This window comes from Motacilla alba, chromosome 12 (genome assembly GCF_015832195.1).
Source record: "Motacilla alba alba isolate MOTALB_02 chromosome 12, Motacilla_alba_V1.0_pri, whole genome shotgun sequence".
In the NCBI taxonomy this organism is placed as follows: domain Eukaryota; kingdom Metazoa; phylum Chordata; class Aves; order Passeriformes; family Motacillidae; genus Motacilla; species Motacilla alba.
This window is the reverse complement of record NC_052027.1, coordinates 19,138,291-19,154,428: the sequence shown is the minus strand read 5'-3', so window position 1 is coordinate 19,154,428 and position 16,138 is coordinate 19,138,291. Positions and strand designations below refer to the sequence as shown.

The 16,138-nt window shown below is 45.9% G+C and overlaps 1 protein-coding gene across 5 annotated transcripts in view; it reads left to right on the top strand.

Moving 5' to 3' along the window:
- The window catches only part of RAF1 (Raf-1 proto-oncogene, serine/threonine kinase), a 63,497-nt gene that overhangs the window by 23,020 nt on the left and 24,339 nt on the right, over positions 1–16,138 (top strand). For 2 of the 5 annotated variants that reach the window (XM_038148905.1, XM_038148902.1), the window contains exons 1-2: positions 2,766–2,919; positions 12,025–12,080. The gene's annotated coding sequence lies outside the window, so the exon portion shown is untranslated. Of the gene's footprint in view, positions 1–2,765; positions 2,920–12,024; positions 12,081–16,138 lie in introns of those variants that run through there. The other 3 variants (XM_038148906.1, XM_038148904.1, XM_038148903.1) reach the window with 2 other exon arrangements.

The following is a 16,138-nucleotide window of genomic DNA, read 5'->3' as shown; positions in this document are numbered from 1 at the left end:
TAATCCTTGGCTTGAGGAGGAAGGGAGGAAGAATTGATACACAAAATTCCATAATAAAGTGTGTACATGCATTTCTTCTTTTTTCCCAGCCAGCATTCCACTCCTAATTCTTGCTGCTCATTCTTCTGAGGCTTAGAGGTATTAAGGACACAGCTAAGGTGACATGGTGGCACTTCAAACATTTGATATTTTTGGAGAATACCCAAGTAAAGACTGGGAGCACAGGAATATTCCACACAGCAAATGGAATCACCACAAATAAGGAAAGGTTCCACTTTTCCATGCTCCTTTCCAGCAGGCAGGGTGAAGACCCTTCTCAAAGATGGGGATGGATCATCCCTGCCATGAGGAAGCCAGGCCCAGGAGGCTGAGGTGGCTTTGCCTGTGTGACAAACCCACGGGAGGAAAGGGAATCAATCCCCAGGGAGGATAACGGTGCTGTCACAGCCTGAAGCCCAGGGGTTTTCATTTTGCTTCTAATCACTCCCCAGGCTGCTTTCCATACAGGTAGGAAACCCTCCTGTTGGATGGGTGAAAATGCAAGATCTGATGCTGTGCCTGGACAAATGCAAATCCAGTACCTGGACATTCACACTTCAAACATCTCACCACAAACACAACCCAGATCAGCCTCGGGAAGAATGCTGATCATTTGCAGTTTATTTTGGAAAGTTTGTTCAGTTTTTGTTTCCCTTCTACTCCAGTGCTGTAATGTTTCAGTTTCCCTGTTTGCTTTTCTGTTTCTTTCTTGCAATTATTGTCTTCCTTTGCATGTGCTGCATTGTTTAACTCTGAAATCTGGCTTGCTTTCCTCCAGATCTGTGTTTATTTGCCCCATGACTGCACTCCCTCACTGTTCTGCTCTTTTAAAAGGAGTTTAAAACTTTATGAAAGGTCTTTGGCAAAACCTCCTCTTCTTGAGGTGGTTTTCCCTCCTTTCCCGCTTTCTTTTCAAGCTCCCCATTATGTTTATATTTTATATTACAGTATTTAAAGATCCTTTTGCATATTTTGCTAAAATCTGTACTACTCTACCATATTACATGGACATGCTTAGTCTAAAGCCATGTGAATATTTATTGTACACACTGCTTTCAGTGTATTTTTGGATTTTTTTCCTCCTGGGCTAAGTTTTGCAGTCAGATACATGGATATGACTCCTGTTCAAGTTGTATAAATAAACCGGGAGTTCTTCAGTTGAAATGTGACATTGAGAAGTTACTCTATAAGAATTTGAAAAGAATGATTTAGATTTTAAATTTTGCCCTCAGTGGATACCACCTCAGTCTGGATTTGGTTTTCTGGTAGGTCTGAGCCCGTGGCGATGGGGAAGAGGAAAATTAGAGAGTAAGGTCTTTTCTTAATAGCTGGAATCTCGGTGTGGCTTGTCTTGTAAAAGGTGCTATAGAAGCTTAAATATTTCTTTTAGCAATATCCTCTACATCAAAGGCATTGTTACACTGGAGTCAGTGGTAGCTTTCAGAACAGATGGGAATCACAGCATTTCGGAGACATGGAAACTTCTGTTTCAGCCCTCCAGAGCTCGTGGCTGCCATCCCCATTCCAATGCCCTATTACTTGGCAACCACACCTCTTCCTGGGGGGCACCAGGACCTAAGGACTCGCTTGTGTTTTGGGGTTTTTTTCTTATTTGGCGCTTAGGAGAGGGAAACACAACAGTACTGCTTTTTCCTTGTCCTTGCTACGCCTCTCTGAGGTTAATTGACTTGAGCTGAACTCAGGTTTTGGTTTATATCAGAACTTTCTTCCGCAGAGAAATCCAAAATAAGGCTAAGAATCTTGCTGGAGGCTCTTTTTTAGAGTAACTCTTATTTAATTAACAATTAATGTAACTTACATGACTGTAAATGCAAACGCGTAATGCTCTTTAAAAACAGTTCTAGGAGAAATGTTTTCCTTTGCAACGGCTACCCTTAGAAGCTGTATTTTGGGGTGGTAATTTGGTTACTATTTTGATGTGCCGTTCTGCAAGTTTTCAAAGCTAAAATAAGCGAGTTAACAGCGAGCAGAGCCCTTTGGTGTTCCTGCTTTTCCATGGAGGCTGTGCGGAGTCACACGGGGACTGCTGCCTGACAGCTGGTCCCTGTCTCCTCCAGGAAAAGAGCTTGCACGCTATTTCTTTTTATTTATTTTTTTATTTTTCCCCAGATACCTTTCCCAGCAGCTCACACCCCACCCCTGAGCACGTACCGCCCCTTGGGAATTGCTGCCTGCTCCGTGCAGAGCCGGGCTCTGCTGAGCACAGGTAGGACCGGGCTCGCTCAGCCCAGGTAAGGCAGCGCTGCCCGGGCACAGCTCGGGGCCCCCGGCTCTGCTGCCGGACCCAGCGGTGCCGGTGTGCACACACCGGGGCCGGTTCATTGACTAATTAATTGTCAGACTACCGAGGGCTCGGCCTCGGGTGGGAGGCGCGGCCGGCTCGGGAGCTGAGGGCGGGGGGGGGGGGGCTGTGAGGCGGCAGCGCCGCCGTGCCCGAGGGGAGCCGGCTCTGCCGCCCCACCGGCGCCCGCTCCAGCCCCCGGCGCGGCCGCAGCGCTCACGCCGCTCTCCCAGGCCGGGTCGCGGGCAGGGCTGGAAGCGCGGCCGCGGCGGCGGAATCCCCTGGGGATCGCCTCCTTCCCTCCCTCCCTCCTCCCTCCGCCGAGCCCGCGGCGCCTCAGCCGCTCCCAAATGGCGGCGGGGCGGAGCGGCCGATCCGCAGCTCGGCGCTCCCGCGCCAGGCGGGGAGGCGGGAGCGGCCGGGCAGGCGGGCGCAGGGACGGCGTCGAGCGCCGAGCGGGCGATGGGCGGGGATAAATGTCTGCCTGGGCGCGGGGCCGCCATTTTCTCTGAGGCGCGGAACGAGCGGCGCCGGGCGGGACCGGGGCGCGGGGGACCCGCCGGGGGCCCGGGACGCAGGTACGGGTGGCCGGGGAGCGCCAGGGGCGAGCGGGAGAACCGTTCCCCGTATTTCCTCTCTTTGCAGCGCTCCGTTCCGCGCTGGCGCCGCTCCGGGCTCGGCCCCGGGCGCGCTGACCCGGCCGCCGCCTCGGCCGCTCGGCCCCGGCGGACACCGGGGGAGGAGGAGGAGAACCGGGCGGCTTCGGGCCCGCGGAGCTTCGCGGCCGGATTGCCCGGGCCGGGCCGGGGGGATCGGTACCGACAGGGCCGGGGCGGGGCGAGGGTGCCCGAGGGTCGGGGGGAGCGGGGCTGGGTCGTGGCCGCCGCCTGTCAGCGCCAGCGCGGAGCCGCGCGGGTGGGCCCGCAGCGCCCGGGGCCGTGCCCTGTGCGGGCGGGTGAACAGCGGGCATCCCGCAGCCCTGGGACCGTGCCCTGTGCTGGAAGGGTGCGAGCGGGCATCCCGCACGGCTGGAGCCGTGCCCTGTGCGGGTGAACAGCGGGCATCCCGCACGGCTGGAGCCGTGCCCTGTGCGGGTGAACAGCGGGCATCCCGCACGGCTGGAGCCGTGCCCTGTGCGGGTGAACAGCGGGCATCCCGCAGCCCTGGGACCGTGCCCTGTGCGGGTGAACAGCGGGCATCCCGCAGCCCTGGGACCGTGCCCTGTGCAGGCAGGATGAGCAGTGGGACGAGCATCCCGCACGGCTGGAGCCCTGCTCTGCCCGCAGCCGGGGCTGTGCTGCTCCGCTCTCCCCGGGTCCCCGCTGCGATGCTGTGGCTTTGTCCCTCCTGCTCTTCCAGCGGGGCTGCCTGACCCTCCCGTTGGTGTCATCCATAGTCTGCTGAACTGGGAGTAGAAAGTGCCTTTAGGTGTATCAGCACAACTGAATTCTTTCTGCTCAGGCATTCTTTGGTCTGAATTGCTTGCTTGATTATTTTTTGCAAGTTAAAATCCACTAGACATTTACAGACGGGAGTAAGATTGCTCCGTGTCCTTGTCAGCTGTTCAGCCTTGCCGTGTAGCAGTGGTCTCTGCTCTGCAGGAGCAGCTCCAGCCCTGTCCTGTTTCTGCCTCTCTTTATCTGCAGCCTGACTGCACACACCAGTAACCTGCCTGTCCCGCTGCTGTCATCTCGCCTGTGACAGGCCAAGTGACTTGTGCAGAATTGCTTTCCTTCTTAGCCTTGCAGTGACATCCAGCAATGCAGGGACTGTAGCTGGGCCAGTGAGACTGCAGAACCAGTTGCAGTTGGATTGCTGCAGCACAGTTTGTGTTGCAGCTGCAGCTTGTAGGTGTGCAGAACCAAAAGGATGTGCAATGGTGTAAAACTCAGAGTCTTTCCAAAACTGAAGCCAGCTTAAAATATCTGATGATGTTTTTTATTTTAATGCTTCAGAAAAACTCAGCTGCAGCTATTGCCTGAAGGATCGCTGCGTTGTGCCAAACTGGAATGGGCATGCCTATTTTCAGGATGTGTCTGCAGTGTTGGTGCAGGAGGAGAGATTGAGTTGATGAATGTGAGGGTTAATTCCAGGCAATTCTCTTAAATCTCTTCTGGGGACACCCACTCAGAATGGAAGTGGCTTTAGTTTGGTTTGTCTTAATGAGAATTTTCTGCAGGCAAACCCTGAGGCTGCAATTAGGCATGAAAGATGTAGGGATCTCTGTGTGTGCTCGTGAAATGAATATAGTGACTGATTAATGTAGTAAGCAATTTATCTTAGATTATTGAATCAGAAGTGAAGTAGCATTGTTGGGTTGGGGCAGTGGTGCTTTCAGAGTCCTGGAATATGTTTTTCATATGGTTTGTTGCTATTAATATTTTCAGGACTGGACAACTTATTGTGCAACATTGCCGATTAACCTGCTTTGAAGGAAAAGCTGGAAGTGGCAGGAAAAAAGCCTATTTTTTTTCCCAAAGAAGATCTAAACCTTATTTTTTTCAGTTTAATTCCTTTTCCATTTTTTATTCTTAACCAACGGTGCATTCTGTTCAAATTACGTATGAAGTCACTGCTGTCTCAGGGCTGAACTTACTATATCTTATTAAAAGAGCTCATTTTCTAAACCACAAACATGACCCACGGAAATCATTGGTCAGCACTTCTTGGTGCGCTACATCAGCAGTAATTTCTTCTGGGACATCTCCTCCCCTCCTCCCTCCAGATTATTTATGTGGCTCTTTGTGCTGTTGGAAAACCAGGAGTTGAGAAGAAAACCACGTTTTCCTTGTTGGAAAACATTTAATTCAGAGCTGTTGGTTTCCGGTCTCCTGTAGGAGATGGGAAGCAAAAGCTGTTAGGTGGAATTATTTTATATAAAAGAGCCTTCAGTCAAGATTCAGCGCAGCAGCTGAGCTGCTGTTGCGGATAGAGGATGTTTAAATTGTTTTTATATTGCTGACTCGGTTGGTGGAGCACATGAACTCGGGCAGTTGGGTGCAGGTTGGGGTCTGTGCTCTCAGCCTGTCTTTGCGGTGCTGCCGGCGTGGTTCTTGGCCACGCCTTGTCACACCTGCAGCCCCCCTGTGCCGCTGCTCTCGTTCGCCACCCCGGAGCTTTTGCTCCTCCTCTTCCCCCGGTGGCCCGGCTCTCGTCCCGCCTCCCGCGGCTGCGCCGCCCGAGCCATTGCCGCGCCTTTGGGCTCCTCTGGGATGAGCTCCTGCTGGGATGCCCTGGCTGATGGAGAGCCGGGAATTCCCCCGTGCCTCGGCTTCCTATTTCTGTATCCTGTGGGAACGGCCTGTTCTTTGTGCCTCTGCCTAACTTTAAAAACGAGAAATACCCAGGAACTGCTGGAGGAGAGGCAGGGCGGTTGGTGCCACCAGTTGCCCAGGGCACCAGGGAATGGGGTTTGTGCACCTGCATTCCCAAAACTTTCGTGGCAGTTCAGGAAACAGATGAGTGTTTGGCCGCTGTGTGCAAATGAATGGTTGAACAGGATGGTTGTGTTGTAAGAAATAAGTTGCTGGACCATCTTCTAAATTGCTAGAAATGCAGAAATCTAAAGAGTGTGTAATGAAAAATAGTATTTAGAGTTCTAATTCTAATAAAACCATTAAATTGCATAAGTTAGTGATCTTTATTTGGGGAAGCAACAAAAGTCATCAAACAAGATGAAAACTTGTGATTTACCAAGCACTGTGATTAAAGCGTGATTTCAGTAAGAATCGCGCAAGTTTATTTTGTAAGCAGACATGTTTACATCTACATTGTGCCGATTTTGATTGATCTTGTGTCATTGCTTATGCAAAACCCGTTGGTATTTTCTACTATGAAATATATCCACTGTGTATTGAATAAGGTTGTGGAAACATTTGCTCAGCTTTACAAATTAATTGAAAGAGGAGTTGATGTAACAGTAGGGACTTGGCTAAAAAGTCTAAATTTATGACAAATTAACAAGGTATTTTAGCAATGAGCATGCATTAGCTCATGGCTTTTGAGACAGCATGAAGTAGATACAATTTATTCTGTATGGGTAACCCATGTTTAGTGATGTTCTTATTTTTTCTGAAGAGAAAGTCTCTTTTGGCCCAAGTTCTGTGAAGAATTCTCGGAGCTCTGCTGGCTCTTGCTGCGTGTGCTGTTTTTTTGTAAACAACGCTTTTGCTTTGAAAAGCAGCTGGCGCACGTTTATTCCTTTAGTGACTTGAATATTGTGTTTGTACTATAAATGTCATCTGTTTTACACAAAGTTGATTTTATTGCAGCACTGTGTACTGACCTTTTACAGTTTAATAGAATATGGTCATTTGTGTACTGAAATGCTGCAGCGCACGCAGCAGATGAGGATAAACAAAGTGCTGGTCTGGAGTCATTTGTAAATGAGAAAAGCATTTTCAGAGCTAGCAATTAGAGCTGATCATTATTAAATAGCATGTTTATAAGTATCCTATTGTCAGGCTTTGAAATGATGTAGCCCGTGCGATAGAAGTATTTTAGCGGCCGAGCTGGGTCTGTGTGCCCGGCAGGGTGGCCGTGGCGGGGCCGGTGCGCAGGTTGCCAGCCCTGCCCTTGCCCTGTGCTGCTCCGGGCGCAGCAGCACCGTGCAGCCGGAGCCGTGCACTCGAGGCACACGGCTGGGGAGCTGCCTCGCAAATCCCGTGGGGTGCTGAGCGCGGCGGCCGTGCCGCGTTTGCCGTCTGCCGATGTGCAGCTGGGACCTTGTGTCCCGCTCCCGCGGGCTCTGGCCGGTGCCGTGCCCGTGCCCCGGTGCCCCGCGCTGCAGCTCTCCCTCGGCTGCGGCTGGGCTCGTGTCCGGGCCGCGGCGTTGCCCGGGGCGGCGTTGCCCGGGGCGTTCCGCTGGCCGCCGTGCGGGTATTTTTAGTGCGCAGGGAGGGAGCTTGCTTCCCTAACTCGCGGCTGGGTGTGCCGTGGGGTTAACTGCATTCATTAAAGCTGCCTCAGAGGTTCAGGCGCTAAGAAATGGCTCTGGGCCCCCATTATAGTTTTCTGTTACATTAATTTGTTTCCCCGTAGAACGAGCTGGAGTTCTGAAAGCGGGGATTTTTGGAACACTGAGCTCACAGATTACCAAGAGGGAGGTGCACGATAGTGCAGAACTAGAAGAAAGATGTTTCTAATGCTTTTGTAGGGAAAAATATTTAAGATATTCTATTTAAATGTTTTAACCATTATCCTTTTACTATTTTAAATATTTAAATTTATTGAAACATTTAATATTTTAAATATGACCAATTTTCCTTTTTCTGTAATGTCTTTTAGACTGCTTCCAGTGTATGTCCCTGTCAGCTCTACCAGTAATTTCTGCTGGCTTTTTCGTATTCCTCTTTCTTGTTCTCAGCCATTTAAGAGTGTTTGCTCAAAGTCTGGTCATACTTTCAGCATTTTTTAGTAGTTTTTCAGTCTATTAGCACACCACAAAAGGCACTACTCTCTTTACTCACTTGCCACCTGTGGCAGAGATGACTAAATTATCATTCTTTTTTCTTTATTCAGATTTTCTTGTGTATAAGGAACGTGAGATTTTACATAAGAGTTTTTGGTGAAACTGAAGGAGTGTGGTGGGGAGGTGAAGATGTGTGTGCTCCTTTTTGTTTGCGTGGAATTGTTGCAGAAATTTAGGAACACAGAGAATCCCGCAAAGCAGAGCTGCTGTAGGGAGGACCATTAGACTGGAAGCGTTGCTGGGAAGAAAAAAATACTGGTTAATAATACTTTAATTTTTTTTAAATTTCTAATTTATTGCTACCCAAAAAATGCTATTTATATTGCTTCCAAATTATTACCACAGAAAGTACACTATTACCAGTTTCTTGTAAAAGAGAAAGTAAAGTGGATATTAATTCTACTTAATGTGGAGGTAAGAGTGCCTGTAATTACCTCTGCAGCTTTCACTTGGAAAGGTGTATTTTGGTACATGGGAACTTGAGGTTGTTTAAACTTCACTTTAGAAACTTTGTTCCAAAGCTTTTCTGAAAGTTACTCATTTTTGTGGCACAGGGTGTGACTCCACCTTCCCAGGCAAGAGACATTTTCTTTCAATTCCTGAAGTTCAGAACTTACCTAGCAATTAATTGTTAATTCCAAGACTACCGTTGGGTTAATATTTTCCTTATTTTGATGATTTCTGATAGCAGTTGAATTCCTTCAGGTCCAATCTATTGCATAACTCCATTAAAATATTTTTTCAGTTGTGGTGTATTTCTGTTGTAATGTGATGTGTTTGGGGTTTTTGCTGAAACTTGCATTATAAAATTCATTAAAAGTATGGCAGAAGTGTCTAAACTGTCTTTGCTCTTGAATTTGCACAAGGCTGATGCTTAGTTTTTAAAACAAGCACACAGTGCTGGGGCCACTGTGTGCAAACAACAAACATCTCTGATTATTCCAGGGCTTGCAGGTTTAAGGAGAGGTAAAGATGTGGACGATCAGTCAGTTTTTCTTGAGTTGAGGCAGAAAAGTGTGAGAGCACCTGTGCCAGCTCAGTGACCCCCTGCTTTTCTCAGGCTTTCTTCTCCCTCTCCGTGTGGCTCCCATACCTCTGGGGGAGCTGTGTCCAGTCAGTGCCCGTGTGGAGGAGGAGCAGGCAGGAACCTGTTTGTGGAGCTGAGGTGGGAGGGTGCAGCTCTCCCTGGTGCCTCATTAGAAAGCTAAGCACTTTTGGTCACCTGCAAGTCAAGCTGCTGGCTATGGAGCAGAGCCTCTCCTGGTAAAACAGCATTTCTGCCTTTGTTTGATCCCTGGGCTCCCAGCTGGAACGCTCAGCTTGGGGGGGTCGTTATCTTTGTGTGGAAACGTGGCAAAAGCCCATGGAGAGTTCAGTGCTGGGGAGGGGTTGTTCCAGCCTGCTTGGCCTGCAGAAATGGCAGAAAAGGAGTTCTGGAGGGGATGGGTCTTGTGCCTGCCAGGGAATGGAGTAAATTAAGGAGCTTCCAGTGTGCTGCAGCCAAAAGGAGCAACAAAGTGTGCAAGGCTCTAATTTTATGCTGACATTTGACAAGAAACACACTGAATTCTGAGTGACGTCATCCGTGTGTGCTGAGTGCTTTGGAGCAGGTAGAAAGCTGACACAGGCAGTAGCAGTGCTGCAGCACAGCCTTGGGCTCCCAGTGGTGCAGGGGATTGATTTCAGCTCAGAAAGGGGGCAGAGCTTACTCTTGGATTTCTCCAGCCTTTTAAGTTGCCTGTGTAACTGGCTCTCTGGCAATGGTGAGGTTATAAAAAGAGAGCCAGCTGATGTTGCAATGTAAGCACTGCCCCTGTAGTGGAAAGACTGTCTTTTGGCATGCTCCCTGCTGCTATTTTTACCTATTCCAGTAAGATCTGCCCTTGTGATGTTGAATTACAGGACAGTACCTGGAATAATTTTCTGTTACAAAGTGCTGTATGTGCTGAAGAAAATGTTCAATAAAATTGGGCAGATTGACACAAAAACTGTCTTACACTGAAAAAATATTCTTTTTCTTGTCAGCACAAATAATGCTGTAGCTGTGACTACAAGAGATTCTTTCAGTTTTGTTTGCATATTTTATGTCTGGCAGAGTTTTTTTTAAATTTTGGGTTCCTTTGTATGTTGATTATTTTGTCTTTTTTAAATTTCTTATGTGGAGACTTTAAATAGGCAGTGTGAGTTTTAAAGATGGGGATTAACAGTGTAGCCCAGGGATCAGTGGAGTGTGAGATTTTTGTCTTAATTTCTAAAAGGCCAGGCTGACATTGACTAATATTTATTTTGTATTCCTGCACACTATAGGAAATTAATATTTGTTCTGGGAGTAAATTAACAGCACTTCCAGTGACAAAATGCTGTATCTGTCCAAATATTTGTAGTGGAAACTGGAGCAAACAGCAGGAATGCCCTGACAGTGGGACAGGGGCGTTCAGTGGCACAGGTATCACACAGATGTGTGGCTGCTGAAATGTCTGACATTTGTGATTACCTCAAATACAAGGTGTGTTTTCTAAAACCATCAGTCATAGTTCAGAAGTGGTTGACAACGCTGAAACCCACACCTCAAGCTTTTGTGCTGGTTCATTGTGCGTTTAGGAGTAGGTTTGGGGCAGAATCTTTCCAGTGCAATGGTTTGACACTGAAGCGCGATGAGCGATGAATTTGTGTGTGTTCAGCATTCCCCTCACAGGCCCCTGCTGGCCTTGCTCCTTTTGCTGCTCCTCAGAGCACCTCAGGTGGAAATCCTGCAGGCAGGAAGCTTCCTCCAGGACACAGGCAGTGTCTTCTCCCTCTGCTCTGCCATTGTCTTACTGAACAATTCTCGTGAGCTTTAATTGAATCTCACATCTGCAGTAAAGCTGGGCTTTTTGGCAACTCTCTCATTCCTTAAACCCTCGTGTTTGCCAGTTCTGCTAGCAGATGTTCTTAATGATTTGTTTGTCATGTGTCTCTTTATCTGTCATGAAAAATAAGTGATTTTTCCTGCCTTACAACTTTTGCTTTGGTGGCAAATAGAAATACTGCACCTGCTTCTTCAGCCCATCACACTTGTTTTATGCTGTGCTGTCTCTTCTTGATTTATGCTTGAGATTTCTTTTTCTTCTTGCTGATTTTACTGTAAAAATGCTTTGGTTTTTCATTCTGTGAATGAAATTTCCCCATCAGTTTTCTCTCCTTCATGTAACATCATCCATTTTAGTGACTCATTGCCATCTCTTGTATTTGGTTATAACTAAAGATCTTAACCTTTTCCTCTGGTATGAGAAAACCTGAATTCCTTCCTTGTCCCCAGTCTCCCTGCTTATCTTTTTCCATGATGGAAGGCATATTTACAGTATTTACAGTGCCTTATTCCTTAATGTTTGTTGGAGACAGGTGTGCTAGGTGTGAGCAGGGTAAATCCACAGTTCAGACTGGCAGTAGATTCTGCTTTTAAAATGACTGAAAATGGCTCAAGGTGGAGGTCCCAAAGTATTCATCTGGTTTCTTGTTAATCTTTGAGAGTTTGCTGTTTTGGTAAAATCATTGCAGCTTCTTTTTATTTCTTCATTTTAATTTTTTCCCCGTCTGCTCTGTCCAGAAGAGAGGATACCTCTAACCAGAAGTGAGCTGGCAATATAAGATCGCTTCTTGATTTTTTTCTTGCATTTTTTAGAAAGACATGAGGAAGCTGAGACTTCTTGGTCTGGAGAAGAGAGAGCTTTGTGGGGGATGATCCTATCAGGATTTCTTCAGCTTCCCTAGGAATTCTTCCTCTTACAGTTGGTGCTTTTATGCAAGATACAGAGAGCCTTCAGAGGCTTGGCTGCTTATTACTGTTTGTTTGTTTTGTCTCCAAGATTTGTCAACATTTGTGAGTCAGCAAGGTGTTTGTCTGAGTGAGGAACTGACCTGTGAGAAGGGAGTATTCAACTCCAATTTAATTTTTACTCCAGTGAGTTTTTAGCTGTAAAAGATATTTTCTGATGTTCTGGAGTAAGAATGAAATGCTTTTGAGCCAGGTAACATTTGGTTGTTGTGCACTCTGTGTCTCTTACACTGAAATGCTGCATGAAATCATGAAAGGCTGGAAGACCCTGAAAACTCTGAAAGTAGAAGGATGATAATTTATCACTGCTGTAATTTGTTTGTTATTTATTTGGTATGTAGTGCATGTATATGTTTGTCTATTAAAATGTAAATATCTTCTTTTTTTTGTCTTCCACAGATGATGTGCTTCATCCTTTTGTCATAGGACTTCATTTGCTGAAAGGAAAACTAAAGGTATGAATAACTTTCTCTTGTTATCTTTCCCTTCCTCCTTCTCCTGCCCCTTTCTTTCTTTGGAGATGCCTGGACCTTCCCTTCAGGAAGGGAAACTCAGCTCATCCCCTCTGTGATTGTATTCTTGCCCTGCTGCTAAAATTCACTTTTTGTTTTTTGAACAATGCCACAAAATCAATCTGGAACTACAGTTTGTTACAGGACTTGCTTTATCAGAAGTGTGTATTTAACTTAAGCTCTTACTTGAGTCAGTCTCCCTGGATATTTACTTTGCAGGGGAAAAGCCCTTCCTCAGTTTAGAACTTCAGCTCTTGATATTTGCCTGTCTTCTCCAAACAGCGCTTGCCTTTCCACACAATTGCAGGTCTGTTGGGAATAATCCAGTCCTAATGTAAATCTGTCTGTGGCATTATCTTCAAACTCTGTCTCTGAAACAAAAAGGCTGCTATGGCACTTTGTTAAGTAAATAAAAACCCACCCAAACCAGAACTGTAATTTCATGGGTGTATTCAATAAGATAATGTTAAAATGGAGCATAATTTCTTTTGGAGGCTCTCAGGACAGTAGATGTTTGATATAGTCTAAAGTATTTTTTATTGTATAGAGTGTTAAATTTTTAAGTACATTCCGTTTTTATTTGCCATTTTATTCAGGTTTCTTGGCAAATACAGGTGCATGCAAGCCATGAAAATAAAGTTGTTTCAGCTGTCCAGGAAGGATAGATCCAGCTATTCCCAGGTGCATCTTGTTATAAAATACAAGGGAGAACCCTTTGTTCATCTCCTCCAGAAGATGGAGTGTCCCCGTGCCCTGCCCTCTGCCCGTCTGGACGGTGTTTCCAAGCTCTTGGAATCACATTATTGACCTCCACGTGGCACCGCAGGCCTGGCACAGAGCCCACATTTCATCACCTCCATTTATTGGCTGCAGGCTGCTCTGGGTGAAAGCAGGGAGCACCTGGGCAGGCTGGGAAACTGCATCCTGTTGGATGCACAGATAATTCAGCATTGCCTGGTGCTTTGCAGTGCTGATTAACAGCACCTTGCAGGCTCTCTGTACAGTGAGATGTGAGCACGGCTCCCAGCAGCTTCTTTAATAATCCTCAGGCTGCTCCTTCTCCCCAGGCTCTCAATCTGGGGTGTTCCCAGTGCTGCTGCATTTCCTACATGCGGCCGAGGGAGGACAGAGCCAGGCATTCTTTGTGCTGAGGTTCTCAGTCACTTTTTTGTTTAATCCTTGAGAACTCGTGTGGGAAGGGCATTTGGTGGATTGCTGACATTTGAGTAACTCTTTTCATCCTTGCTGGAAAGTGGATGAGTTCCAGGCAACTGCAAACACAGTTTGGGGCTTTCAGACTGGGAACAATTGGCATGAGCAAGTGCAGAAGGCACATGGCTGGGAAGGTATGTGCGCTTGGTTGAGAGGTTTGGGGGAGAAAAAAGGCTTGCCGGGTGTTTTGACCATGTAAAGAAAGACAAAACACGTGTAGTCCCATTTCTGTCAGCAGTGCAAGGCCCATGTTAAAGAGATCTCTCTGTAAATCTCCCTTTGGAGGCTTCTCCTGACGGAATTTAACAGCATGGCACAGAAACAAGAAGTCTGAGTGACAAGACTGTCATATAATGTGATTCTGATACAATCAGCTATAAAAAGCTGTGTTCAGTGCTTTTTGTTTCTAGTAATGAGTTTACTGAATAAAAAAAGGAGTACTTCAGCTTTAATAGTCTTTATCATGTTAAGAGCATGTTAAATTAAAAATTGTGAAATATTATACTAGAAAGAAAAGTGGAAATTTTATTCGATGACAGAGTTCTGGTGCTTTGTAGGCACAACTTGTACAAAACATATGAGCACTTTCCTTGCTGGCTTTTTCCTTTCCTACTGTTTCAATAGCAATCCCATAAACTTGTTTGTGAATCTGTATAAACTCTGCAGCTGTACTTAAATCCAATTTAGAAACACTGACTGGTTAGAAACACCTGCTGCATTTTACTTTTTACCTGGGATTGGTTTTTTGCTTTGGGAAAGGCAAAACTTTGGATTCTGTATCCCTCTTTTAGATAGATGGTGTTCAGTGCTCCTGTTTCTCTAATGTAGGAATTGTGGTTTTGTAGGGAAACTTAGAGCTCCACATTTGAATTTCACAGAAATATCACGTGCAAAAAAAAAAGGGTGACTGACATGGGAATGCTCTGTGTGGAAAGGACAAACCAAACAGATCTTCCTGGGGTCTGGCTGGGAAAGTCGCCCCGAGCTGTTACAACCAACAGAGAGCAGGCACAGGGTGGCCAAAGGTGCAGATTGTTTTGGTGACAAATTCCTGCTAAGCAGAGCCCAAAGTACAGCCTGCTGCAGCCAGGGAGTCTGACTTAGTTTGTGCTTACTAGCCAGAGTTTTTATCTGGCAGCAGCTTTTAAATACGGAAAGTTACTAATCTTGAATGAATAATAAATGAGTAAGTCTAAAATGAATAAGTCTGAAAGCAGGTTGAGAGTTGTGTTGCTTATGTCCTCCTTACTGTAGGGCCCGCTTGTTGGAAAGCCAATGTTATTTTTCCCTGAAGGCTGACGTAGTGACTAAAACTAGAATACTTCTGATAAGTAAAGAAAAAGAGCAGAAGAGATATTTCCAAGATCAGAACAGCAGAGGCAGAAATTGTATGTGTTTCTCTTGGTTTTTGTTCTGTTTGGTTTTTTTCCCTGAACACTGACGTTTCCTTCTGTTAATTTTTAATTTCTGTCAGTTGTGTAAGGGAGGAATTTGTTTTTTGGCTTTGGTCTCTTAAAATGAAGGAGACATGAAGGAAAAGCACCAACCTTGTAGATGTAAGAGGCATCTGCCTGGATTGTTGCAGTGATCCCAACTCATGCCCTGCATTCATATTTCCATAGATCACAGCTTTATTTATTAATATCGGAATGGGTCCGTATTTATCCTCTACTGCTCTGAAGAGCTGCTTTTAAAAAATGCTGCCATAGATCACAACAGAGATTTGTCTGGTTTGAATTTCTGGTTTTCCCCCAGATGATTGGTCACCCAAGCAATATTAGATCAATTAATTACTCTGTGGGAGAAGAAAAGGCCACAGTTCAATGGATCATTGATCTTTTTGTGTCAGAGATGAAAACTTTGCTTCTAAGCAGCTTTTCAAGCTTCTATTTACCAACAAAAGTGTTCAGTTTGAAATGGATTCTGGGCTTTGTTCTGTGTTTGTAGGTATATTCCATGAAACACGAAATTCCAAGAATTTGTGTGGATAAAAATGGCAGTGCCTGTGTGCTGGCAGGGGGAACTGTTTTGACGTGTTTTTAAAAACTCTGGGTGCTTGTTCCAGAAAAAAGCAAGGACAAAGTACCTGAAGTTTAGAGTGAGAGTTCAGCTTTGTAACACGTGAACTTTCAGCCTAACTCAGTGCCAATTTTGGCATTTCTTAGGGAGGGAGACTGAAACTTTTAACAGTTCAGACCAGCAGTTTGTCCTGCTGATGGGAAATGTCAGCGTAGCTTCCAATACCTTTTGAGCTGGAATAAATGACATGAGTGTATTGATTGTATATGAGTGACTGATCTCCAGGAATTTGTTCCTGTCAGATGTGCACATTCCAGAGCTGTTCCCTGCTTTTGGTTTAATACTTGTTCCAGTGATTCATTAGCAGAATCTGTAATGTGTGCAAAAAGCACTAATGAAAAGTGCAGTCTTGGTCACAGTGTGCAGAACTCCTGGGGGACTTGCAGCAGTAAATGACATTATTTTTCTGCTTAGGCTGAACATTTAATATGAAATCAATCAGTATCAGCTTCCCAGCAGTTCTGGATCTGCAAGGGGACTGATGTACTTTAATATCCTAAAATATTCTTTGAATGCTGCTGTTGCAGTTTGTCAGTTGGAGAAAGGCTGTTTGAAGTCATTTTCATGAAAGTGATGAGCTGCAGGAAGAAAAGATTTAAAGAAAATTTTTAGAAATATACATGAAAACATCCAGCTGGCAGTGGATTATTTGGGCATGGCATAAACATAAATCCAGTATCTGGTAATGATTATATTTCAGAAATATGCTT